The 25,718-nt window shown below is 39.2% G+C and overlaps 1 long non-coding RNA gene across 1 annotated transcript in view; it reads left to right on the top strand.

Moving 5' to 3' along the window:
• The first annotated feature begins 7,915 nt into the window (after window positions 1-7,915).
• LOC114233720 (uncharacterized) overlaps window positions 7,916-25,718 on the top strand; it is a 95,664-nt gene continuing 77,861 nt past the window's right edge. Inside the window, exon 1 of the long non-coding RNA XR_008558605.1 lies at window positions 7,916-8,115. This is a non-coding gene — a long non-coding RNA (uncharacterized LOC114233720). The remainder of the gene's footprint in view (window positions 8,116-25,718) is intronic.

A 25,718-nucleotide genomic window follows, 5' to 3' on the forward strand; every position in this document is an offset into this window, starting at 1 on the left:
ATGAAATCATCAATTGCCATGGAGACAATCATGATTTCTCAAGCTGAGCATAGTAAGTTCAGGTGTGTAATCAACTGGAGGAGCAGTTGGACTGGTAAGCAATGAAGACCCTATTATCATGTAAATGTTCTTAGCAATCAGAACCACAGAAGGAGAGACATATAATGTAAAGACTCTGGCACATCAGCCTCCACTGCGTTGCTCAACATGAGCCCTCTCAAAGCTTTCCATAAAGGACTTGTGTCTTGTTAACACAGCTGGTAAGAGGTAGGAGAAGAAAACACAACAAAATGATCTTTTTTTTTTTCTTTTTGAGCAGCAGAATCCAAACACTTTGCTTTAAAGGGTCTGATTAGTAAGTTTGTAAAATATCTAAACCTCTTGAATTGTTAAATGTTAACACTTGGTTTTGTTTACCCACCTTTCCTTCTTCTTGTAGTACCTGAAATTAGTGCTTCTCAAACTAACTGTACACGTGAGCCACCTGGGGGTGTTTTTAAAATATGGGTTCTGAGTGCACAAATCTGGAATGGGGCAGGACTCTGCACTTTTAACAAGCTACCAGGTGATGCTGATGCCCTTGGCCCTCAGACCGAAAGAAGTAATGAGGACTTTGAAGTCAGAACCCAAACTTTAAGTCAAAATAAGGATCTAATGGGTGAAAAGCTTCCAGGAGCACTTACCCTCTGGTTACTAATAATGTTACTCTGTTTCCCAAATTCTAAGCCATATTTCTTCACATTTTAAGTTTTCTGAAATTGGTGTGTGGCAATCATATAAAACAAAAGTACAATTGCTGAGCAGACAAGTAAGTTGTGACATATGGGTTGCTATCTGAATATGTGTGAAATTTGTGGTTGTTAGAACTTGTTCATCCATTTGTCACCTCAGTTATCTGCATTGGTAGCAAGCTGCACATGGGGGTCAAATTTTAACTTACATTTGTTCACTGATACTTTCATATAGCACTTGGTTCCACATTGAATTCATCTGGAAAACTTTAAAAAATATCGAAGCCTGGGTCCCAGACCCAGAGATTCTGAGGCACTTGTTCTCCCCAGATGATTCTAACATGCAGCAAACTTTGAGAATCAGTATGTTAAAATATCTTCACAATGATCATGCATTTACATAACATTGAAGCAATATGTGATTGTGCTTATGTCAAGCCATGTAAAGCAGGATAAATTGGCACATATCATAGAAGAGATCATAGACTTCTCAAAGATCAGAGAGGCTGGTTGAGCAGGTCTCCGAGCCAGGTGGCAATCACCTCTCAATGGAAGCTTCCTGACTTTGTTGCAGAGGTGTTGTTCCATATCTAGTGAAATAGCAAAAGTGGGAGTTTACCCAAGTCAAAAATGCAGATGAAATCCTGGTTTCATTTAGTATACCTCAAAATTATGCCAACCCTGAGGAGGTAGAGGTCAAAAAACCACATGTTATGACACCAAGCATGGCCACATATGGCCAAAAAGGTTCCACAATTTCTTTCATCTCTAATGTGAAGAAAGCTGGGACTTAAACTTAGATTGTAATACTGAAAAAGAAAGGGTCCTTGTTACAAGAGGGATGTTTTGTGGGTCAGCTGAAGACAAGGTTTCAGCTGCTGTTGATGGAGTAGCTGAGCCGTCCAAGTCCTGCCTCTCTGTTCCTGTGACACCTTCTTTGATGGTGTGGCCTCCATCCTCCAGAGAATAACTGAGAAAAGGGTATGAGAGGCTGATGTCCCAATGAGATAACATTCAAAACTGGAGGTCCTCACCTCGGAATCACAATTTCTTTCTTTGGTGCATTTTTAGTTTTTACAGAATAGTAACAACAGACACTTAATGCCTTCTGGCCACTGATTCTGTGGTCAGTTTGAGCCCAGCTGCCCTTCCAGTCAATAGACTATCCTGTATACTGGAAAGAAACAGACTAACTGGTTTCAGTATCTCATTCTCCACACACACACCCTTGGATGAAGGGATAGCTCTTGAGGAGGAAGGGTCAGAATGAACTTGTTTGCAAGCTTGGCCCTGGGAGGAATACAAGCAACTTGGGGAGGAGGAGGTACTGAGGAGGTTCCCCAAAGAAGGGGAAAGTAATTGGTTTGGCAGGTTTGGTATAACTGAGACCCCCAAACAGCAACTCCACTCTGACTATGGCTCAGTGCTGGGCTGCACTTCAAAGAGGAACTGGTGCCTAAAGAGACGAGCAAGACTGATAGATGCAGGGTTCCCAGCCTCAGCAAAGACCTTGTAACTAGATGCTGGGGATGAGCTGCCCCATATGCCCTTGGCTGTATCTGGGTTTACCTATAGCCACAGTGAATAGTTCACAGAAACACTGACAGCTTCCCACCTCAGGTGCCTGACCTTATTTAAGGCCAACTTCTGCCGTTGGGCGCTACTTATCATCTACTTCTCTGAGACTTCAGTTCCGTAATCATTACTATTCTCTCCCCAAGCATCAATTTCTCCCTACCTGTTCAATTATCCTTATTTTGTCTAAGAAATTTTGATATGATCTCTTTAAAAAACTAAAACTCCTTTTTTTTTTTAAATCAAAACCTCCCAAAAGTACTTCCTAAAGTTACATTCTTACCTCTCATTCTTTCTTCGAACTACCCAAACATTTCACTTTTACCCCGAAATGGCTGTTGTTTGGGGTCAACAATTACTTTTTATTATTAATCATTGGCTCTTCTCATTGTACTTTTAACAGTGCTTTGACAAAGTGGGCCACATGCTCTTTTTTGAAATCCTCTCTTCTCTAGATTACCCTAATCCCACATTCACCTGGTTTTCCTTCTGCCTCGATGCTCTACTATCCCTTCATTTCTCTCAAATTCTAAACCTCTAACTGTTAAAATGCCTGAGAGCTTTGTCTTTAGCCCTGTTCTCCTCTCACTGTCTCTTTGCTGATCTCATCAGGTCCCTGGAAAATAAGTCCAAACCATACCAGACTGAAATCCCTGAGCTTCTGATTCCCATACCTAATGGCCTACTCACTACCTCCACTTGGATATTTGGAGGCATCATAAAATCAATGTGGTCAAGAGGAACTCCTGTTTTCTCTCAATTCTAAAGCTACCCCACCATCCGCACTCCTAGTCTTTTTAGTACTTGCTTATTGAATTACCAGACTCCCAGTAGCTCAGGCCTAAAATCTTAGTTAATTTATTTCTTCTTTCACAACTTCCATCAGTAAGTCCCATCAGTTCCACCTCAAAACATCTTTCCAATCAGAACATATCATTTCTACTCTCATAATCCTGGTCTAAGGCACCTGCAGCCTAAACAATTGCAATGCTGAATGGTTGGTCTTCCTGCCTCTATGGCTGACCCTGCTTCCCTCTCCTCCTTTTATAGGGGAGGCAAAAGGACCTTTCTAAGACATAAATCAGATCACAGCACTCCTTTCCTTAAAACCCTTCATTGCCTCACATGGCCTCAAGCTCTGTATAATATGAACTCCTTGCCATGATTTACAAGACTTCACATAACTTGGTTTTTAGTTTACCTTTTGGTTTTGGTTTTTCATTGTATTTGTAGAGTATTTGTGTAGAAATACTTTTTATATTCTTCTACTTGCAATATTTTTGTGCCATTATATTTTAGATGAGTGTCTTGAAAATGTCATATGATTGGATTTTGTTCTTTCTTTAAAAAATTAATCTGCTAAATTCTAGAAAAACTGATTAATTTGGCTTATTATATTTCTTGCTATTATAACTATATTTGGATTAATTTATACAATCTTACGTTTTGCTTCTATCTGTTCAAAATTTTCTATGCATATTTTTCTTCTTAGATTGTTTGAGTTGTTTATTTGTTTTTAATTTATTTTTCCCTTATTTGGAGCTATCTCTTCTGTGTCTGGTCACATTAACATGTTTTAAAAGAACACTTACTAAGGTAAAAGTTGCCCTTTTTAGGTATACAATTCTATTAATTTTGATAAATGTAAACAGTCATGTAATCATGCCACATCAAGATATAGAATATTTCCATCATCCCCAAATGTTACCTCATGACCTTTTGTAGTCAGTTCTCTTGTTAACGTTTCCCCCTCCCCCTCAGCTACTACTGGTCTGTTTCTTGTGCCTATAATTTTGCCTATTCCAAAATGTCACTTAAAGGGAATCATAAAGCATGTTATATTTTGAGTCTGGCTTCTTTCATATAACATAATATATTTGGGATTAATGCATATAGTTGCATGTATCAGTAGTTTGTTTTGTTTTATTGTGGAATAGTGTTCCATTATATAGATGTAGTACTGTTGTTTATCCACCCACTAGCTAGCTGATGAACATTTAGGTTGTTTCCAGCTTTTGCTGATTGTGAAAAAAAGCTGATATAAATATCTGCATACAGATATATATGTATACATATGTTTTTATTTCTCTGTGTAAATACCTAGGAATAAGATTGCTGGATTGTATAGTAAGTGCATGTTTGAAATTATAAGAAACTCCCAAACTGCTTCCTAAAGTGGTTGGGCTATTTTGCATTATCCCTTCCAATGAATGAACAGTTCCAATGTTCTGCATTCTTGTCAGCACTTAGTACCAGTATTTTCAGGGCTTTATTTTTTTAGTCATTCTAATAGATGAGAAGTATATTTTATTATGGTTTAATTTGCATATCACTGGTGACTAGTGATATTGAATATCTTTTTGTGTGCTTAATTACCCTCCATATATCTTTTCTTGGTAAAATGCATCTCGAAAATTGTGTTGTATTATGTTTTCTTTTAATTCAATTCTGAATATTTTCTGATTTCTCTTGTGACTTCCACTTTGAAGCATGAATTATTTAGAAGTCTATTGTTTAATGTCCAAATATTTGGGCATTTTCCAAATATATTATTTCTATTGACCTAACTTAATTTCACTGTGGTTAGAGAACATACATTCTGCCATTTCAATTGTACAATTAAATTTGTTGAGGTTTGTCTTAATGCCAAGAATATGGTCTATCTCAGTGAACATTTCATGTTCACTTGAATATTCTCCTTCTTATATTTGAGGATTCATTTCTGCCATCAATCCTAGATAATTCTCTCTTCAAAAATATATTCTATCACACTCACTTGGATAGCTATAATAAAAAAGTCTGATAATAATAAGTATAGGAAAGGATAGGGAGAAATTGGAACCTTCATACACTGCTGGTGGAGAGGTAAAATGGCACAACTACTTTGGGATAACAGTTTGGCAATTCCTCAAATGATTAAACATAATTACCATGTGACTCAGCAATTTTACTACTAGTTATATGCCCAAGAGAACTGAAAAACTTGTACATAAATGTTTCTAGCAGCATTATTTATAATAGCAAAAAAAGAAAACAACCGAAATGTCCATCAACTGATGAATTGATAAACTGTGGTATATTCATACAGTGGAATATTATTTGACCATAAAAATAAATGAAATACTGATACATGACATAATATGGATTACCCTTGAAAATATGCTAATTTATAGAGGCAGAAAGTAGATTAGTGGTTGCTTAGGTCTTGAAATAGGTGGAATGAGGGAATAGGGAGGTGGCAGCTAAAGAGTATGAGGTTTCTTTTTCAAGTGGTAAAATGTTCTAAAATTGACTGTGATGGCTGCATCTCTCTCTCTCTCTCTCTCTCTCTCTCTCTCAGCTCTCTATATATATATATATATAATACACACACACACACACACACATATACACTAGTATATGTGTGTGTGTGTGTGTGTGTGTATGTACTAAAACATTGATTATATACTTTAAATGGTTGAATGTTATGGTGTGTGAGTTACATTTCAATAAAGCTGTGTCAGATAATAATTCCCCCCTTTCTCTCTAGTCTCACCTTCTGGGACAACAAATAAATATATAAAGAGTTGGTTAAAACATCCCACTGGTTATATCTTTATAAAAGGAAGATTAATAATAATTTAATATCTTAATCTAGTTCATAGTTCATATTCATATTTCCTCAATTGGCTGTAAAATATCATTTATAGTATTTTTTTAAGTCCAGGCCTAATCAAGGTTTACAACTTGCATTTGGTTATTATGTCTTTTTAGACTTTTAATCTAAAACAATTCCTTCTCCTTTGATTGTTTTTTTTTGTGTGTGTGTGTGATATGACCTTTAAAAAAATAATCCAGGTCACTTGTTAATAGAAAATTATTCATTGAGCTTTTAATGTTAACTATTATATTTTTCATTTCCAGAAATTCTATTTGTTTCTTATTTTTCAAATTTTCACTCTAATGCTTGTTCTTTGCTCATATTTTTATATTTTATTTTTAATTTATTTAATGTTTTATATATAGTTACTTTATATTCTAAGTCTAGGAATTCATCATCTGAAGTTCTTGGAAGTCTAAATGTTTGTTGTTTTTGGTGGCTTTCAATAGCGTGATTGCTTAGAAATTTAGTAATTTTTAATCAAGAGCTCCTATTTCACTGAAGTAGGATCCTGAGGGACCTAAATAGAAGATATATTTCTCTAAGAAAAATTTGTATTTTTTGCTCTTTATATTTTTCCATATTAAAGTGATCCAAGGAGACAGATATAGATAGAGCTATTTAATTTAATATTTAATTTGAGGTTTCCTGATTATAAAAGATAAGATAAATTTGAACCCAACTATTCTTTTCTCCAAATGGAATTGCAATTGAGAGATACAAGTTTCTATTTACTAGCCCCCTTTTCCTCTAGCCTATTCTTTTACTGAGGACTGGGGGCCTCATCATCTCCCCATCCTGTGTGTGCCCAGTTTAGTCTCTTGTCCCCTCATGTGATCATTAATCCCCACAACACTAGACTCCTAATAACATTTGCCCCAGGGCAGACCCAGCTTCCCCATTAGCTCACCACCGTGGCTTCAGTTCACAAGGCAGTTTTCACCCATGTGGATCTACCTTACTTCCATGCCATTTCAGCTATGCGTTACAAAAAATTCTGTTGTAATTGATTCAGCACTAGGGCTTGTGCAGCAGTAGGATTTTCAGAGTAGCTCATCTGCCACACTGCTGGAAGCAAAATTCCTTACCAAACGCTGTGACCTCATCTTCCTCGAGTCTTACCTTCCTCACAGTGCTCCAGCCCCACTGGCCTTTTTTCTGTAACTCGAGCATATAAAAATCACAGCTGTTTCAGAGCCTTCTCACCTGTTATTTGTTTTGCTTAAAAGACTCCTCCAATTCTTCACATGCTTGCATTTTATTCAGGTCTCAGCTCAAATGTTTCATCCTCAGATTCTTCCCTGATCACTCTGTTATTTTCTCTCACCTTAATACATCTTCTACATAGAACTTTCCAGAACTTAAAATGAATTTGTTTATTGAATTTTAAAAATGTTTTACTCTCTGGAATGTAAACTGCTTAAGGGCAGAGAATCCTGTTCTGGAAAAGTACTTGGCACACATAGACACTCTAAAAGCAGGTATTTGTTGACTGGCTGGGTAGTATCTCTGTTCTTCCTCTTCTGCCAAAATACCTCCCTATGATCTCTTCTAGGCTAGAAACCAAGGCTATTTTCATAATCACAATAGTCAGTGTACTGTAGCAGGGTCACTGTGGAAGTGTCAGCCTGTGTATTTCAACAGGCAAATACTCTGTGTGTGTGTGTGTGTGTGTGTGCGCGCATATAAATGTGTTGTAAGTGTAGCAAGCATGTATACCTGCACAACCCACACCAACAACCCCTTGAATCATAAAAAAACCCCACAAAAATTAAGATTTAATCTTTGCCTTAGTGTCCCAGGGGAGCCTTACAGAAGACATACAGTGAAATGATCTCTCCTTTAATTTGTAGTTCATGTTGTTAGATAGTTTTTAAGAGTTCTGCAACTATGGCTACCAGGGAATCTCCAAATTTCTCCCAATATTCAAAACACTGAAAGGGTCTTTCTGGTTACAGGCAAGCAATTCACATAAAGAAGTCTCTTTGAAACTTACATAGAGCGGGGCTCGCCGGCGCCTCGCCATCTTGCAAGGAAAGGAGGATTTTAGTGGAAACCTGACTTTCTGCGACAACTGCAAACACTGAACTGCTGGGAGCACCAGACCACCGGTCCCCTGTCAGCGCAAACATTTGGATTCAAAGAAACTCTTCACTGCACCACGGAAAGGTCAGATTTTGTCTGAAATAAGCTGCGGTTTCTGATCCCCGCGGTGGGTGAGGGAGGCGCTGGGTGAGGGAAGCGCGGCAGCCGCAGGACCTGCAGGAGCCGGGAGGTCTGTGCCTAGAAAAATCAGCGGCAGTTGGAACTGCCGTGATCCGTGAATGAGGAGGGGGGTCTTCTGAGCTGCTAACAGAAGTGACCTCTTGAAAGCAACTCATTTTAATCTGACGAGGAGGGTCAGACTAAGAATTTTCAAAGGAGTGCAGGCTCCTTAGTCTGGGGCACAGACCCACGGTCCGCACACCTGGGCTCTTTCCGACTCTGATTGCTAAGCCCAATACAGAGGTAAACCCAGGTGGAAACCCTGAAAGACTGCAGGGGGAAGGTGTTTTTTCGGAACCTGGGGCCAGAGCTGCGTGTGACCATCAGAGAGGCAGCTCTGAGGCGCACATCTCCACAAACCGGTAGTGAGTGCCATAGAAGGGGAAAAAAAAAAAAAAAAGAAAAAAGAGCTAGAGAGGCCCGGAAGTCAATTCAGAAACACTGCCACCCAGGGGCTGAAACGCTAATTGTCTCTGGTGTAATCAAAAATAAATACGAGAAATTAAGATAGGGCTGGCTTAAAAAGCAGGACTGGCTTCCAACACTGAGGAGCCCTGGAATGAAGCTGAACTGAAATACCGCCCAGACTGGGAAAAAGGCGTAACAAACAGAATAATAGAGGAAGTGAATGACAGCCGCTACTGCACATTTTAGTCTTCCTATTTTTTAATTTTCAATTCTTTTTTCAATTTTTTCAATTTTTTATTCTCATATTTTTTTATTTTCATTTTTTGCATCTTTTACTTAAGAAACTAATATTTTTTTCTTTTTCCTCACTTGATTTTCACCTTTTTAATTATTACATTTTTATTTTCAATCAGCACTATTATTACTATTATTTTACTTTTTTTTTTTTAATGTCATTTGATTTTCTCTTTCTTTTATTTTTGGATTAGTGTCCTACATTCGATTTGCATCTTTCCCTTACAATCGCTTTACCCTATCTCAAAGCTAACATTATGCCATCACTCTCCTAACCTTTCCCCTTTTGGTCCCAGTTTATCTTAACCCTTTCTGGCTTTAGATTTTCCCTGCTTTTTCAGTTTACTCCCTGCTAAAACTTCACCCTACTTATATATCTAATTCCCAACCCCCTGCTCCAAATCCATACAAACCTCTCTCTACGCTACCTTTAAAAAATTATTTTTCTCTCGGGCCTTTTGTTGTTGTTTGCTTGAATGTTGATTAGATTGAATTTTTATGCTTTTTTATGAGATTGTTTAGATTATTCTTTTTGTTGGTTTGGTTGGTTCTTTTGTTTGCTTTGTTTTTGTTTGTTTTTTACTTTTGTTTTCCCTTGCCTCACTTGATATTAGCTGCTGTTGCAGTTTGTATTAATCTCCAGGCTCGTGTTGCTGGAATTTGCTGGGAATAGTGGTTGTTCTAGTGGAGTTTACTCCCCATATATATAGTTTGTTCCCCTTTTCTCTCTTAGTATCATTCTTGTCTCTCTTACTTTTTTTTTCTTTTCTTTTTCTTTTCTGTTATTTCTTTTCTTTCCTTCTGCTCTTTTCCCAAGTTCAGATTCACACTCTTTGTTGTTGTTTTTTTCTTCGTTGTTGTTCTTTCTTTTTACTCTCCCTCTTCCACTCCTATTCCCTAATTTGTCTTTCTCTGGTGGTTACCTTTATTGGAGGTTATTAATATCGTGAATACAATTCTGTTCAGTGCCTTGTCTGTTGTGCCTGGTTGTGTTGTATTTTATACCTTTAAATCAACGCCAGAGAGAGAAATCTATATAACCAGACATCCGGAGAAGAGAGACCATGGGGAGACAAAGAAACAGCCCCCACAGGAAAGAGAAGCAGGCATCACCAGAAAAGGAAGTAAACGATTTAGAGGCAAACAACCTATCAGAGAAAGAATTCAGAGAAATGGTCATAAAGTGGCTGAAAAGGATGGAAGACAAATTCGACAATATGAGTAAGAACCAAGAAGAAATGAAGAAGAACCAAGAAGAAATGAAAAGTGACATCGCTGCTGTAAAGAACTCAATAGAAAGCATCAAGAGTAGACTAGATGAAGCAGAGGACCGCATAAGTGAGCTAGAAGACAAGATGGAAAAAAATACCCAATTACAACAGCTTCTAGAAACAAAAATTAGAAAGATTGAGGAGAGCGTAAGGGAACTTCGGGACAATACAAAACAAAACAACATCAGGATAATAGGGGTGCCAGAAGGAAAGGAAACTGAGCAAGGAATAGAAAACCTGTTTGAATAAATAATAACAGAAAACTTCCCTGATATAGGGAAGAAAAAACCCACACAAATCCAAGAAGCTCACAGAGTTCCAAGCAAAATGAACCCCAAAAGACCGACGCCAAGGCACATTATAGTTAAGTTGGCAAACACCAACGACAAAGTAAGAATCTTACAAGCGGCCAGAGAGAGACAGACAGTTACATACAAAGGAACCCCCATCAGACTAGCAACTGATTTCTCAACAGAAACTCATCAGGCCAGAAGGGAATGGAATGAAATATACCAAGTCATGCAAAGGAAGGGTCTAAATCCAAGAATACTGTACCCAGCAAGGCTATCAATCAAAATTGAAGGTGAAATCAGGAGCTTCAGAGACAAAAAAGGACTAAGGGAGTTTATCACCACCAAACCAGCACTGAAAGAAATGCTAAAGGGTCTGCTGTAAAAAAAAGAAAGAAATAGGAAGCAAAGAAGGTACACAGGGGTATAGAATAAAAATGGCGTCAAATAAGTACCTATCAATAATAACTTTAAATGTAAATGGATTGAATGCCCCAATCAAAAGACACAGGGTAACAGACTGGATAAGAAAACAAAACCCAGATATCTGCTGTCTACAGGAAACCCACCTCAAAAAAAAGGATGCATACAGACTGAGAGTAAAGGGATGGAAAAAGGTTTTCCAGGCAAATGGAAATGAAAAAAAAGCTGGGGTTGCAATACTTATATCTGACAAATTAGATCTCAAAGTGAAGGACATAACAGGAGATAATGAAGGCCACTTCATAATACTAAAGGGAGAAATCCAACAAGAAGAAATAACTCTGGTAAACATATATGCACCCAATACAGGAGCACCAAGATACATTAAAAAACTCCTGGAAGATATCAAAGGAGAGATTGACAGTAATACAATCATAGTAGGAGACTTCAATACCCCACTATCACCATTGGACAAATCCTCTAAACAAAAAATCAGCAAAGAAACATCAATCCTAAATGACTCACTAGAACAGATGGAATTAATCGACATCTTCAGAACATTTCACCCCAAAGCCACAGAATATACATTCTTCTCAAGTGCACATGGGTCATTTTCAAAGATAGACCATATGTTAGGACATAGGCAAAGTCTCTCCAAATTCAAGAAGATAGAAATCATATCAAGTATCTTCTCAGATCACAGTGGCATAAAACTGGAAATCAACTACAATAAAAACAACCCAAAGAAATCAAACACTTGGAGACTAAACAGCATGTTATTAAACCATGACTGGGTTACCAAAGACATCAAGGAAGAAATAAAAAACATCATGGCAACAAACGACAATGAAAACACAACAATCCAAAATCTATGGGACACAATGAAAGCAGTCCTGAGAGGGAAATTCATAGCTCTACAAGCCTACTTCAAAAAACAAGAAACAATGGTAATAAATTACCTAACCCAACAACTCAAAGAGTTAGAGAGAGAGCAACAAGATAAGCCCAGTGTAAGCAGAAGGAAAGAAATAATAAAGATCAGAGCGGAGATAAACGACATAGAGACCAAAGAAACAATACAAAAGATCAACAAAACCAAGAGCTGGTTCTTTGAAAGGATAAACAAGATTGATGGACCTCTAGCCAGGCTCACCAAGAAGCAAAGAGAGAGGACCCAAATAAACAAAATCAGAAATGAAAGAGGTGAAATAACAACAGACCCCGACGAAATACAAAGGATTGTTACAAAATACTACGAACAACTCTATTCCAACAAACTGGACAACCTAGAGGAAATCGACATATTCCTAGAAAAATACAACCTTCCAAAACTCAATCAGGAAGATTCTAAACAGCTCAACATGCCAGTAACTATGGAAGAAATTGAAGCAGTCATCAAAAAGCTTCCGGCAAACAAAAGCCCGGGGCCAGATGGCTTCACAGGAGAGTTTTATCAAACTTTCAAGGAAGAACTAAAACCTATCCTCCTCAGACTATTCCAAAAAATTCAAGAGGAAGGAACACTTCCAAGCTCCTTCTATGAAGCCAACATCACCCTAATACCAAAACCAGATAAAGACAACTCAATGAAAGAGAATTACAGGCCAATATCCCTCATGAACATTGATGCCAAAATCCTCAACAAAATTCTAGCAAATCGGCTCCAGCAGTACATCAGAAAGATCATACACCATGACCAAGTAGGATTTATTCCAGGAATGCAAGGATGGTACAATATCCGCAAATCAATAAACGTGATACATCACATAAACAAATTGAGAGATAAAAATCACATAGTCATATCAATAGATGCAGAAAAAGCATTTGACAAAATCCAACACCCTTTCTTGATAAAAACTCTCAACAAGGTGGGAATAGAAGGCTCATACCTCAACATAATAAAAGCTATTTATGATAAACCCACAGCAAACATCATACTCAATGGGCAAAAACTAAAACCATTTCCCCTAAGAACAGGAACAAGACAGGGATGCCCACTCTCACCACTTCTATTTGACATAGTACTGGAAGTATTAGCTATCGCAATTAGGCAAGAAGAAGAAATAAGAGGCATCCAAATTGGAAAAGAAGAAGTGAAGCTGTCCTTATTTGCAGATGACATGATATTGTACATAAAAAACCCAAAAGATTCCATCAAAAAACTAATAGACTTAATAAATGAATTCGGCAATGTAGCGGGATACAAAATTAACGCCAAGAAATCTATGGCTTTTCTATACACCAATAATGAACTAACAGAAAGAGAGACTAAAAAAGCAATCCCATTTACCATCGCACCAAAAAAATTAAGATACCTAGGAATAAACTTAACTAAGGAGGTAAAAGACCTATACGCAGAAAACTACAGGACACTGAAAAAAGAGATAGAGGAAGACGTAAACAGATGGAAGAACATACCATGTTCCTGGATTGGTAGAATCAACATCATTAAAATGTCCATACTACCCAAAGCAATCTACAGATTCAATGCACTCCCCATCAAAATACCAACAGCATATTTCACAGACCTAGAAAGAACTCTCCAAAAATTCATCTGGAATAAAAAAAGACCCCGACTAGCCTCAGCAATCCTCAGAAAGAAGAATAAAGTAGGTGGGATCTCAATACCAGATTTCAAGCTGTATTACAAAGCCACTGTTCTCAAAACAGCCTGGTACTGGCACAAGAACAGACATATTGATCAATGGAACAGAATAGAGAACCCAGATATCGACCCAAACCACTATGCTCAATTAATATTTGACAAAGGAGGCATGAACATACAATGGAGTCAAGACAGTCTCTTCAATAAATGGTGTTGGGAAAACTGGACAGATACATGCAAAAAAATGAAACTAGATCACCAACTTACACCATACACAAAAATAAACTCAAAATGGATACAGGAATTAAACATAAGACGGGAAACCATAAAAATACTAGAGGAATCCACAGGCAACAAAATCTCAGACATATGCCACAAGAACTTCTTCACTGACACTGCCCCTAGGGCAATGGAAGCTAAAGAGAAAATTAACAAATGGGACTACATCAAAATAAAAAGCTTTTTTACAGCAAAAGAAACCATCAACAAAACAACAAGAAAGCCCACTGCATGGGAAAACATATTTGCAAATGCTATCACTGATAAAGGTTTAATCTCCAACATCTACAGGCAGCTTATGCAACTCAATAAGAGGAAGATAAATGATCCAATAAAAAAATGGGCAACAGACCTAAACAGAATATTTTCAAAAGAAGACAGAAGGAAGGCCAAGAGACACATGAAAACATGTTCAAAGTCACTTATTATCCGAGAGATGCAAATCAAAACAACAATGAGGTACCATCTCACACCTGTCAGAATGGCTATCATCAACAAATCAACAAACAACAAGTGTTGGCGAGGATGCGGAGAAAAAGGAACCCTCGTGCACTGCTGGTGGGAATGCAGACTGGTGCAGCCACTGTGGAGAACAGTATGGAGTTTCCTCAAAAAACTGAAAATGGAACTCCCATTTGACCCAGTAATCCCACTCCTGGGAATATATCCGAAGAAACTAGAAAAACCAATCAGAAAGGATATATGCACCCCTATGTTCATAGCAGCACAATTTACAATAGCTAAGATTTGGAAACAGCCTAGGTGCCCGTCAGCAGATGAGTGGATCGGAAAACTGTGGTACATCTACACAATGGAATACTATGCTGCCATAAAAAAGAAGGAATTCTCATCATTTGCAGCAACCTGGATGGAATTGGAGAACATTATGCTAAGTGAAATAAGCCAGTCAATGAAAGAAAAATACCACATGATCTCACTCATTTAGGGATAGTAAAGAACATTATAAAGTGGTGAACAAAAAGATAGATACAGAGACAGTAAAGCATCAAACAGACTTTCAAAGTACAGGGGGAAAGTTTGGGAAAGGTGGGGGAGTTATGAAATCAAACGAAGGACTTGTATGCATGCATATAAGCATAAACAATGGACGCAAAACTCTGGGGGGGGAGGGCATGTGTGGGTGTGGGGTGGGGGGGTAATAGTAAGATATGTACACATATAATACCTCAATAAAAATATTAAAAAAAAAAGAAAAAGAAACTTACAAGCTTGATTTTTTTTACTGTGATTGAGTAAATGGTTATGCTTTCACTGAAAGTGCTAAATATTTTTGTAGGTATAATATGATACCAATAGTGTTGACCATCAAAGGACTATTCAAGACTTAAGAATTCTGAGTTAAGATAGATGTATTACTCAAATCTTCTACAGGTGTGATATTAAAAATATTTAACACCTATCATGGGGTAGACTTTGACCATAGCATAGGAGCAGGAAGTCTCCTGCTGTGTGACAGGTCGGGTTGGTGGGGAAGCATCAATGGACTCAAAGCAACAGCTGTTCAACATCTGATATAGAAGTGTTTCAATATTTTTACAACTAGTATGTATTGGCCTAATACCAGTCTTCATTTTATGGGATCATGGCTGCTCTGAGCTTCCAGAGACCTTAGAAAACATCTAGTCCTGAGGTTTTCATATTTATTCCTAAACTATGGAAACTAATAAACTATAGTTGATTTGTAAACTATTCTTAAACTTTTTCAAACAATGCCTCCTTGGCCCTTTTACATACATTAGGGTTGGTTTCAGTGATGTCTGGTCATGAATATTAGAGCGCTTAGCCTGTCTGCTTTCAAAAACTTTATTAAAAAGACTGGCCCTGGAGAATTATCTCTGCAAAGAATATCCTATCTCTTAAGTGAACAAATACAATTTCCTTTCTATTTTCCCATTATGGGCGAACATAAGCACAATTAATCCAGAAACCTCAATTTCGCTCTGAGTTTTAGTTTAGATTTCTGATTCTTCACGTCTTCCAGCAGAACTAGTAAATTTATGTAAGGATCAACTTCTTTCTTCCTTTCTCCTGACCACCTGGGAAGGGGGTTGCAGTCATATGTTGAGTTTTGGAGAAGACAAACGAGGCAGTTCCTAATAAGTACCAATAATATACAGTAGCTGTTCATAAATGTTTGTTGAACCTGAGGTACAAGTAGGAAGGAAATGAAAGAAGTCAGATGCTCTTAATAATTCACAACATGCATAATTAGACTCAGTGCTGGACTTAGTAGGCTTGCTGTTGTACTGTGCATATCTCACACAGGTATAAAGTTCCAGTACCTTTCTTGGGATCTTCCTGAAATACTGGTAAGTTTCTAATTATAGTTTTTCCAAAAGTTTGGCTAACATGGGTGAGTTTTAAAACCATATCAAGGGGAAATAGAAATAACTCTTACAATTTAACTGAACCTTCATTTAAAAACAGAAAGTAACTTTTTATTTCATCAAGTACAGAATGTTTCTTGAGAAGAGGGGATAGGGATGAACTGGGCATTTTGCAGCAGGAAAGAAACAATTAACAGAAATACTGCATTTGTGGTAAGAAGAACAGCAGCTTAAGTTTGGGAGGGGATGTGCTTAGAAAAGGGCAGGAACGAAAAACTGTTTTACAAATGAGATTTCTTTAGCTTCCAGAAATAGAGAAAGTAGTTTACATACTCCTGCACATCTGTGTAGACTTGCAAAATGTGCTTTGCCTAATTCTTAGGTTGCACTGTTTATGCTATTGATATGCAGAACACCAATGCAATTTTAATATTTATGTTGTTAACAGACTCCTCCATCCCAGCCTCTGCTTATAATAGTGAATCAGGACAAGCACTAGAATTTCAAAGATCATTGAATTTAGAGTCAGAAGGGACACTAGCTATCAACTCCTTTAGAAGAAAAGAGATCTTTTTTTTCTAGCTTCAGCAGAAAATGCTTTTCACAAACCATATCGAAAGAGAAATTCCTTGTTAGAAACTACAGAACTCTCTGTGGAATGTTGGGCTTAGATATTCAGACCAAATATGCACAAGTATGTTCTGCAGAAGAAAAGACTCCTCCCAGGTAGAATGCCTCTCCTAAATCCCCCCCATGGTTTTTTGTTTTTGTTTTGTTTTGTTATTGCTCTTTTCAAAGATTGCAAATGCTGCAGCAATTTTGAGTTCTTATCACATTTCTTCCATAGACTGGCTCTCTCTTCATTTTGAGAGGCCCTCGCTGTGGAGTAAGAGAAACAGTGAAGAGTCAGCTGACAGGTGGTCCCTCAGCTCCACCATCAGCCATCCTGGGACCTGAAACATGTTCCTCAAGATGTCTTGATCTCATTTCCATGTTGAGTTACTTGTGCATGTTTGTTTGTCCTCAGCTCCTGCTCAGTGGAGGGCTCCTAGTTTCATATCATTCCTGCAGATCATAAAATTCCTTTTCCTTGACCAGGATTTTCAGTGATAACAAAGATCAATCACTCAGCCCCTGCTGCTGTGTATCCCATCGCCCTCTGTAGGGATGGAGAATGCCTTCCATGGGCCCACCTGGCCCCCATCTCCATGACCATCCTACCATCCAACCATCCAACCGGCTAGTCAACTCTCTAAAAGTGGATGATGCATCGGCAAGGCTGTCGTTCTATTCAAAAAGAGGGCTTTGCTTACTCTCTGAGTTTTTCTGTGATTTCTTAGGTGTAGCTAGAGTTCCCATTTCTTTTGAAATTAATTTCTCTTAGTGGTTTAACAAGTTCATTTCAGTTTGACCCAACAATTATCTATGACAATATAATGAGCCCATATGACCTATTTATAAAGAGTGTGTGTGGTGAAGGACTATCTTTGGGAGTAAATAAGTTGGTGAGTATCGAGCTCTGTGACCACCCAGCCTCCGCTCACCACTCAGCAGCTCACCTTGTATTTGAGGAGGAGAGGACCTCGCCCTGCCTCATGTGTGTGGCTGGACTTCAAGTTCACACATGTTTGAGGGGCACACATTTCCACAGATTCCAATCCTGATTCCCTTCTTTCTAGCGGTCCCCTGTTAGTGCTTAATCTGGCAATAAAAAGGAGGATAACAGCAGCCAGGTAAGTAGGTGTTTCTTTTTCCTTTTCTTTCTGCTTCACTTTCTTGTTTTCTGTTCCCTTTGTCTTCACCTTCTCTTATGTCTCAACTTTCCCCTCTTTTCAACACAGGAAGCTCTGTGATCCAGTTAAAACCCATCCCAGGAGGGCTGAGAGGGAGGCAGGGCACCAAGTTGTGAAGGTCACTTTGCTGGCTCTGTATCCTCATAGGGCTCAAACTCAGAAGTCATCCCTGAACAAGGTCCTATACCCAGCCTCAGAGAGACATCCACGGATTGAAGAAGGCATGAGTGCACATATTTTTAAAAATCCCTAATTAGCTTGCAAAGAGCAGAGTTTTATTTGTTAAATACAAATGTATAAAATCAATGAATTCAATCAAAAAAAGAAAAGGAAGGAAGGAAAGGAAGAAAGGGAGAAAGGAGGAAGTGGGTATAGACTGGCCCTCTCTTCATTTTGAGAGACCGTGGCTGTGGAGTAAGAGAAACAGGGCAGGGTCAGCTGACTTAGGTGGTCCCCAGCTCCACCACCAGCCATCCTGGGACCTGGAACATGTTCCTCCCTGAGCCTTGCCATGCTCAGGTCTGGGGTGAGGTGATGGACTGCAGGGCTTTGTGGTGGCCTCCAGAGGCGGTGACCTTTGATGATTCTGACGGACCCTTTGAAGAAGTGACGTGTTTAAAGTTAGGGCTTCACACTCCAGATCTTCATGCAAAAGGGAAAAGAAGCCCAAATATTTTTTTTACTGCCTTGCTGTGGAGACCCTTGTAGAGAAAACACTTGTCAAACGTCACTTGGAGCAGCCAGGTTTAGTAACATGGCAAGGTCAGACTACCAGGAGCAAAGCCAAGCACAGGATTAAAGACTTAACTAAATTCTCCGGCAGAGGCCTGGAGACTCGGTCTTTTGAGAAGCACTTACTGTAGCAGGAATTGAAATGAGCTGGAGAAGTGAAAGCAGGATTTCTCATGACAAATACAGATGTGACCCACAGGGGGTTTGTCTATAGGAAGAATACACAGGAAGTCCTTGGGAGGCCATCCATCATATACCTACAAATACTACCTTTACATGATGGAAAATGCATGTTAATGTGTGTGGACAAAAGAAACCTGGGACAGGCCTCCTATTGTACAGTCGTGGAGTAATAACTGAGCCTCATGCCCTTTGAGAAGTCAGATGTCTGCAGGGACTGAAGTGGACTGTGAAATCGGGCCTGCTTCTCCCTTTGTCCATCACAGCAATTCTGACAGTGTGCCAGTGAAAAATTTCCCTGGGGTTTTCCAATTCTACCCTCTTTATCCATCAGCAGTGGTTTCAACATTCTCGTAAGTCCTCCTGGCCATTGATGTGCATTAACTGGTGTGCTCTGGGATCCAGGCTGTGGGAGGTGAGCAGGTTCAGGCACGCGGTGTAGCAGTGGCTGGAATGGTATCCTCTGAAATGCAAACCTTTGTGCAGCACATTCTAGTTCAGTTTATATGGATGTTCTCCTAAATTAGGTTGTCCATCCAAAATTCTGAAAGTGAGGACAAAAAGTTGATAAAATGAAAAGATTAACTCAACACCAACCCCCCCCCCCCGAAACAATCCAATTAAAAACCATGAGAGATGATTTAAATAGACATTTCTCCAAAGAGGGCATACAGATGGCCAATAGACATGTTCAATGTCAGAGAAATGCAAATTAAAACCACAATGAGATATCACCCGACACCTGTCATAATGGCTATCATAAAAAATCAATAAACTAGTGTTGGTGAGAATGTGGATAAAAGAGAACCCTTCATGCACTAAAGAATGGTGCAACCACTATGGAAAACAGTATGGAAGTTCCTCAAAAATTTAAAATGGAGCTGCCTTATGTCCCAGTGATTCTACTTCTGAGAATATATTTTAAAAAAAAAACCCAAACACTAATATGAAAGAATATATGCACCCTATGTTCATTGCAGCATTATTTACAATAGCTAAGATATGGAAGCAACACAAGTACCCATCAGTAGATGAGTGGACAATGAGGTCATGGTACATATACACAATGGAATAATATTTGCCCATAAAAAAACATGAAATCTTGCCATTTGTGACAGCATGGATGCACCAGAGGGTATTATGCTAAGTGAAATAAGTCCGTCAGAGAAAGACAAATACCATAAGAATTCACTTATATGTGGAATCTAAAGAACAAAATAAATGAGCAAACAAAATTAAAACAGACTCACAGATACAGAGAACAGACTGATGGTTGCCAGAGGGGAGAGGAATTGGTGAAAACAGTGAAGGGATTAAATACAAATGGTAGTTACAGAACAGTCATGGGGATGTAAACTACAACGTAGGGAATATAGTCAGTAATTCTGTAATAACTACATTTGGTACCAGGTGGGTACTGGAAATATCAGGAGGAACACTTTTTAAAATATATGCTTGTCTAACCGCTGTGTTATATACCTGAAACTAATACAAAATAATATTGAATGTAAACAGTAATTGAAGAACAATTTTTTTAAACATAAAGATTAACGCCTGAGCAGTAATGACTGATGTAGTCTTTGTATAATTGTGGTCACACTAGGAGAGTGTCTTATATCCTGGAAAGGAGGAGATGAGCCACAGATATTCTATGTGTCCTTTAAGGGTAACAATTTTAGCATTAAGTCTTATTCCTTTGGCCACCCAGTGCAGACAGAAGGAAAAATGATATTTATATGTTTCATTTATCTAGGGCTTACTGAGTACCAGGCATCTTACCCACTTTATCCCCTTTATTTCCCAAAATAATTCAATACGCTATATACAAGTATTCTACCTGGCAGGAGAGAATAGTGGAGGTAGTATGGGGTAGAACCAGGACTCAGATTCCGGCCTGGCTATAGAACACTTGCTCCAGCCATGATACGGCATTTCTCTAGGGGAGAAAAAGGAATCCCTAAATGGATTCGATTACCAGAGCCCAGGGTTGCAATTGAGGACCCGCCTGAAATTCTATCTCTAGGATACCTGAAAAGGATTTAAAATGCCTTGTTGGTCACTTGTTATTCAGTTCTCCGGACAGTTGGTTTTTTGAGGAGGATGCTGACCAGACCACCAGCAATCCTGAGTGATACAATTAGTCTCTAAAGTGACTAGTCAAATCAGCTGTCCCTGCTGGGCCTGCAGTGATGTAATATCATCAAGCATCAGAAAAGCATGTGGCCATCACCCAATCTAGCAAGCAAGTCCATGTGGAAGGAAAGGCTTTTCAGTAGATGGTAAGAAGGAATTCTTGTGTAGAATGCTAGTCTGAGTGAACAACAAAGAATGTGGAATCTCCACCTAAAGGTCTTTAGGAAGGGGTGGGATGTCATCTGTGTGCATGGGACTGAAGGCCAGAGGTCAGGCACTCACATTCCCTTCCAGTTATAGAATGGCATACAATGCCTCCCACTTTTGAAATCCCTTAGTAATGTTTTGCTCTTCCTAAACACCCCTTCAACATGACACTCATCATTTAAGAGCTACCAGTGGCTGCCTCATTTGTGGGACATTTTGTTGCCTATTGGCCTGGGTGTATTTTTGGCTTCACACACTTTGTAAGGTACTAGAAAGTGCCTAGTATATTTTTATAGTTATTTTTCCCAATGCCTAACATTCATTCATTAAACAAATATTTATTGAGTGCCAACTCCATGTCAGGCACCTGATTTGTAAAGCAGAATACGGTTCAACTCCAGTCACTGGAGAGCTTCCACCTAAGACACATAGCAAATAAGTGGGATGCACTGTGATTACCATTATGTATATAGTTCTCACAGAGGAAAAAGGAGTTTTGTATCATGCACAAAATAGATGCTCAATGAAATATTTGTTGAATGAATGAAATATATGCTTGTAGAATATAATAACTAATGAAAGATGTGCTATCCTAAGGATTATTGTAGCAGGAAGTGTTTATTTTAGGTAGAAAACAAAAGGCCAAAGGTTCATATCCCACTTACCCTGTGCCTTATAGGATCCTACAATTTTAGGTTAGAGGGGGCTTTATTTACTTCAATTGGACTTCCGCATTTGTACCAGAGAGAGAAAACCAAGACCCAAAGAGGTAGGCTTGCCTCAGTTTGCCACATTATCACAGCGAAAGCGCATTTTCTCCTTCCTCACCAGCTCTTTCCTGCAGACAACACGAACTGAAAGGACTGCAGCTAACACAGCATCCTTAATAACCCTAGTCATTGCCTTGATTGAGCTTTCCCTAATCAAAGCACAGCCCTGTGGAAGGGAATTTCCAAAAAGCTGCCTGAGGCTGCTGATCAACAATTCATTTTTAGCATTTCTTTTTAAATCGCTCTAAGTCACTGCACCTGGGTCACAGTGACAGCTGAATAAGGGGGTTGAGCAGCAACATTGGGGCACCAGGTTGGTGAGCCCCCTTCACCATGTATATGCATGAGCTCTGTATTTGCATAAAGTGAAAAAAAGCATTGCTCCCATTAATCACTGCATTCATCTTAATAATTAGTGGCAATAATGTTGAAGAGCGGTGGTCTCTACATCGATCTCTAAGGCACCATGGGCTATTTCGGTTGCAGATGAATGATCACCAAGAGTGACAAGTTGATATCTTTGGATCAACCACCCTCATTTCACGTGCTTCACAGCCTGGCAGCTGGTCAGGAAGCTCGAGTGATCTGTGGTGCTAATGCTGTCCCTCTAACAAGACCAGTAAAAAGGAGTGATGTGACACGTGGGAGGGGGCGTTAGAAGAAGTCTCTGATCGCTTTAAGAGGCCCTCTCTCAGCCATATGCATAGTAAACTAGCCATAACTGCAAAGCAAGAGGCGATTTGTCATAAAGATTATGACTCTATGGTTAAGCACTTGAAAGGCTACCACTTGCTCTCAGACCTAATTCATAAAAGATTGGCTTGGGGTCTGTAATTTGCTAATACTTCTGGGTCAAGAGAAAGCCATTTCAGATCAGAAATATAATAGAATGCTTTAAGGCCCGTGGTGCCAGAGAGGATGGAAGTATTGATAATTTTCATGGGTTTTTTAAAAGGACCCCATCAGGTAAAAGAAAAAAACAAAACAGAAATCACAAAGGAATCCACTTAAAGATTTGAAGAGAAACTACAAAGGACTTCATTAATACAAAGGGGAAGATTAGAGAACAAAAGAATAAGGAAGGAGGCAGTGAATGGAGAGAGGGGAGGAATTATAATAACATGAGCCAGAGAGGCTGGCGGCAAAAACTAGGGAGGGATTAAAACAAAGACTCCTCAACTTTTTAGATTCACAAGATCATCCTGGATATTTCCCCTCGGTGATGAGACGAAGACAGAGTGTAAGTGCCAGGAAAATTGGAGTATTAGATGTAAATGTGTTAAAAATGTAAGAACAATTTCTCCTGACATCCCGGTTACCAGAGAGCCATCAGCACAGCACTTGGGTTGACTTGAGAAGTTTGATAATACTCATTCTCTTGCTTTCTCAACTTGTATTTACAAGTGAAGGTTTCAACCCACCTTTATGAACTCTCATTTTGCCCTTATTAGGAGGGAACATTTACATTATCTACACACACAAAAAAAAATGATAGAAAGCTCTTAATGAGAGTGCAGGTATTTCCAATGGCTACTTGTTAGGGATTTTTCAAATACAGCGGTCTTCCTCCATCTCCCCAATAACATGAAGTGAGTCCTCTGTACCCCCTCTATTGCTTATGGGGTGTCTGCACTTGCACATTTCTCTGTGAGAGAGACAGCACATTCAATCTTGTCCATGTCTGCACATAAATCATCTTGGAGAAAGAAAAGGCTTAATTTATTCAAGCAACTGGCTATTTTGTATACAACTGGTTGACCTCAGTAATTATTTTTCCAAAGGGTGTGTGTGTGGGGGGGGGGGGGTGGAGGTGGGGGTGGAGGTGGTATTATGAATAGCCAGTATGAAACCCAGCCAATTCAACTTTTGAGACAAGATAGGTGATTCTCAAAACTGCGCATTTGGGAAGTTTTGCTTGTTGCTACATATCCTTTCCTCCCCTTTGTGTGTTACCTAGTTTTGGTATCTAGACAGAGGCTTTGTTACAGTTCTGTGCTGGGTTTTGAAAGGAAATAGGTTCACTTGTAAAACATCTAATAAACATGTGTGTGAATACACAGCAGGGCTGACACTTGTCCTTCTAAATGAAGTCCATAATGATTGGGTCTTAAACAATAATTTGAACCAATTTCCATTCCTCCCTGAGAAAAAGGATGCTAAAAAGAAAGGGTCTCTCCTACACAGGACAAGGATGCTGGGATGTGAACAATGGCATTCTTAAAGGGCCCTTACTATTTGGTGGCAGGAGGGGGAACGGGGTGGGAGGGGGGAGGACTAAATGATGGCAGGATCTGGCATGTTTGACCCCAAGAGTCACAACATTTGAACCAACAAAGGAGGAACACAATGGGGTCATTGGTCTGTCTTCTGACCTTGGAGCAGGTTGACTCTTCTCAGCCCAAACGGCCACATTCCTAGGGCATGGAGTTCTTGGTTTGTGCCTTCTGGGGAAGCTCCAGGCATTTTGCAAGGCTAGGTTTCCCCTCTTGCCCAGTGTGTCTTTTTTTTAAGAATATATTTTATTGATTTTTCACAGAGAGGAAGGGAGAGGGACAGAGAGCCAGAAACATCGATGAGAGAGAAACATCGATCAGCTGCCTCCTGCACACCCCCCATTGGGGATGTGCCCGCAACCAAGGTACATGCCCTTTACCGGAATTGAACCTGGGACCTTTCAGTCCGCAGGCTGACGCTCTATCCACTGAGCCAAACCGGTTTCGGCTGCCCAGTGTGTCTTGCGGTGCCTAGTTCCGTCGCCCCACTGCTCAGGGTCTGGAGTGTGCACGGGTGTTTTTAATTGGATTCTCTGAAATGCATTTCTGACACTGATTTGGTTACGTTATATTCTATTCTGTTATCAAACAAATTTGCTGTCAAACAAAAGATCAATGTTACTGTAATGTCCTACTTGATGGATTAAATAGGGTATTATTCAGCTCCTATTAAACAGGAAAAACACACTGGGACATGCTTTCAGGCGCAGCTGCTGACAAATACAGTGTGTGTGATCTGTGATTAAGAAACAAAGCAGGAGCAGTGATTTTCAGATTAATTAAACAAACAAGGAGGATTTAGGGACCAGGATTTTTAAAACCCAGCACAATTCTTTGGAACATGTTTGGAAAAGGACATAATTTACTTTAACTACATGAGTGAACACTTAAGAATATAAAATCTTTCAGTGACGCAATTCTAGGTTAATTGCCCAGAACTATCGCAGTGCCATAAACAAAACTGTTCCAGGGATGGACCTTTCAGAGGAATTTTTCCCCCCCTTTGTGAGTAAATGTCCATTTAGAGAGCTTTTCTAAATTTAGAAGCAGTGTTCATCAATCATTTCTAATAAGCGCTGAGCACCCACTCAGCTGCCTGCCCGAGATGCTCCCTCCTTGTCGGGAGGCCCCCTCAGAGTGCTTGCCCTGCTCCACAGGCATTCACTCCACGCCAGGGCCTGACCTTTGTGTTTCTCAGACTCGGCTCTCAAGATGCTCAGAGAAAGCAAATATTAAATCAGGAGAAATTTCTCTCTTATCTCAGCCTGCCTGGCTCTATATTATCTTTAAACTCCCCACCACCGGCACCCCCATCGCTGGCTTTACATACAGTTGGCTACGTTTTGGCTCCTTCTGTCTGATGCTGTTTCCGCTAATGGCTGAAGAAATGGAACATTACACCATTTAACGTGTGTGGGTCACATTAATCACAGAAAATTCTTTTAATGTCTCAGAAGTAACTGTCACACTGGACATACTGAATCTATTTAAACTAAAGCAT

Source organism: Eptesicus fuscus, chromosome 16 (genome assembly GCF_027574615.1).
Source record: "Eptesicus fuscus isolate TK198812 chromosome 16, DD_ASM_mEF_20220401, whole genome shotgun sequence".
NCBI classification, from domain to species: domain Eukaryota; kingdom Metazoa; phylum Chordata; class Mammalia; order Chiroptera; family Vespertilionidae; genus Eptesicus; species Eptesicus fuscus.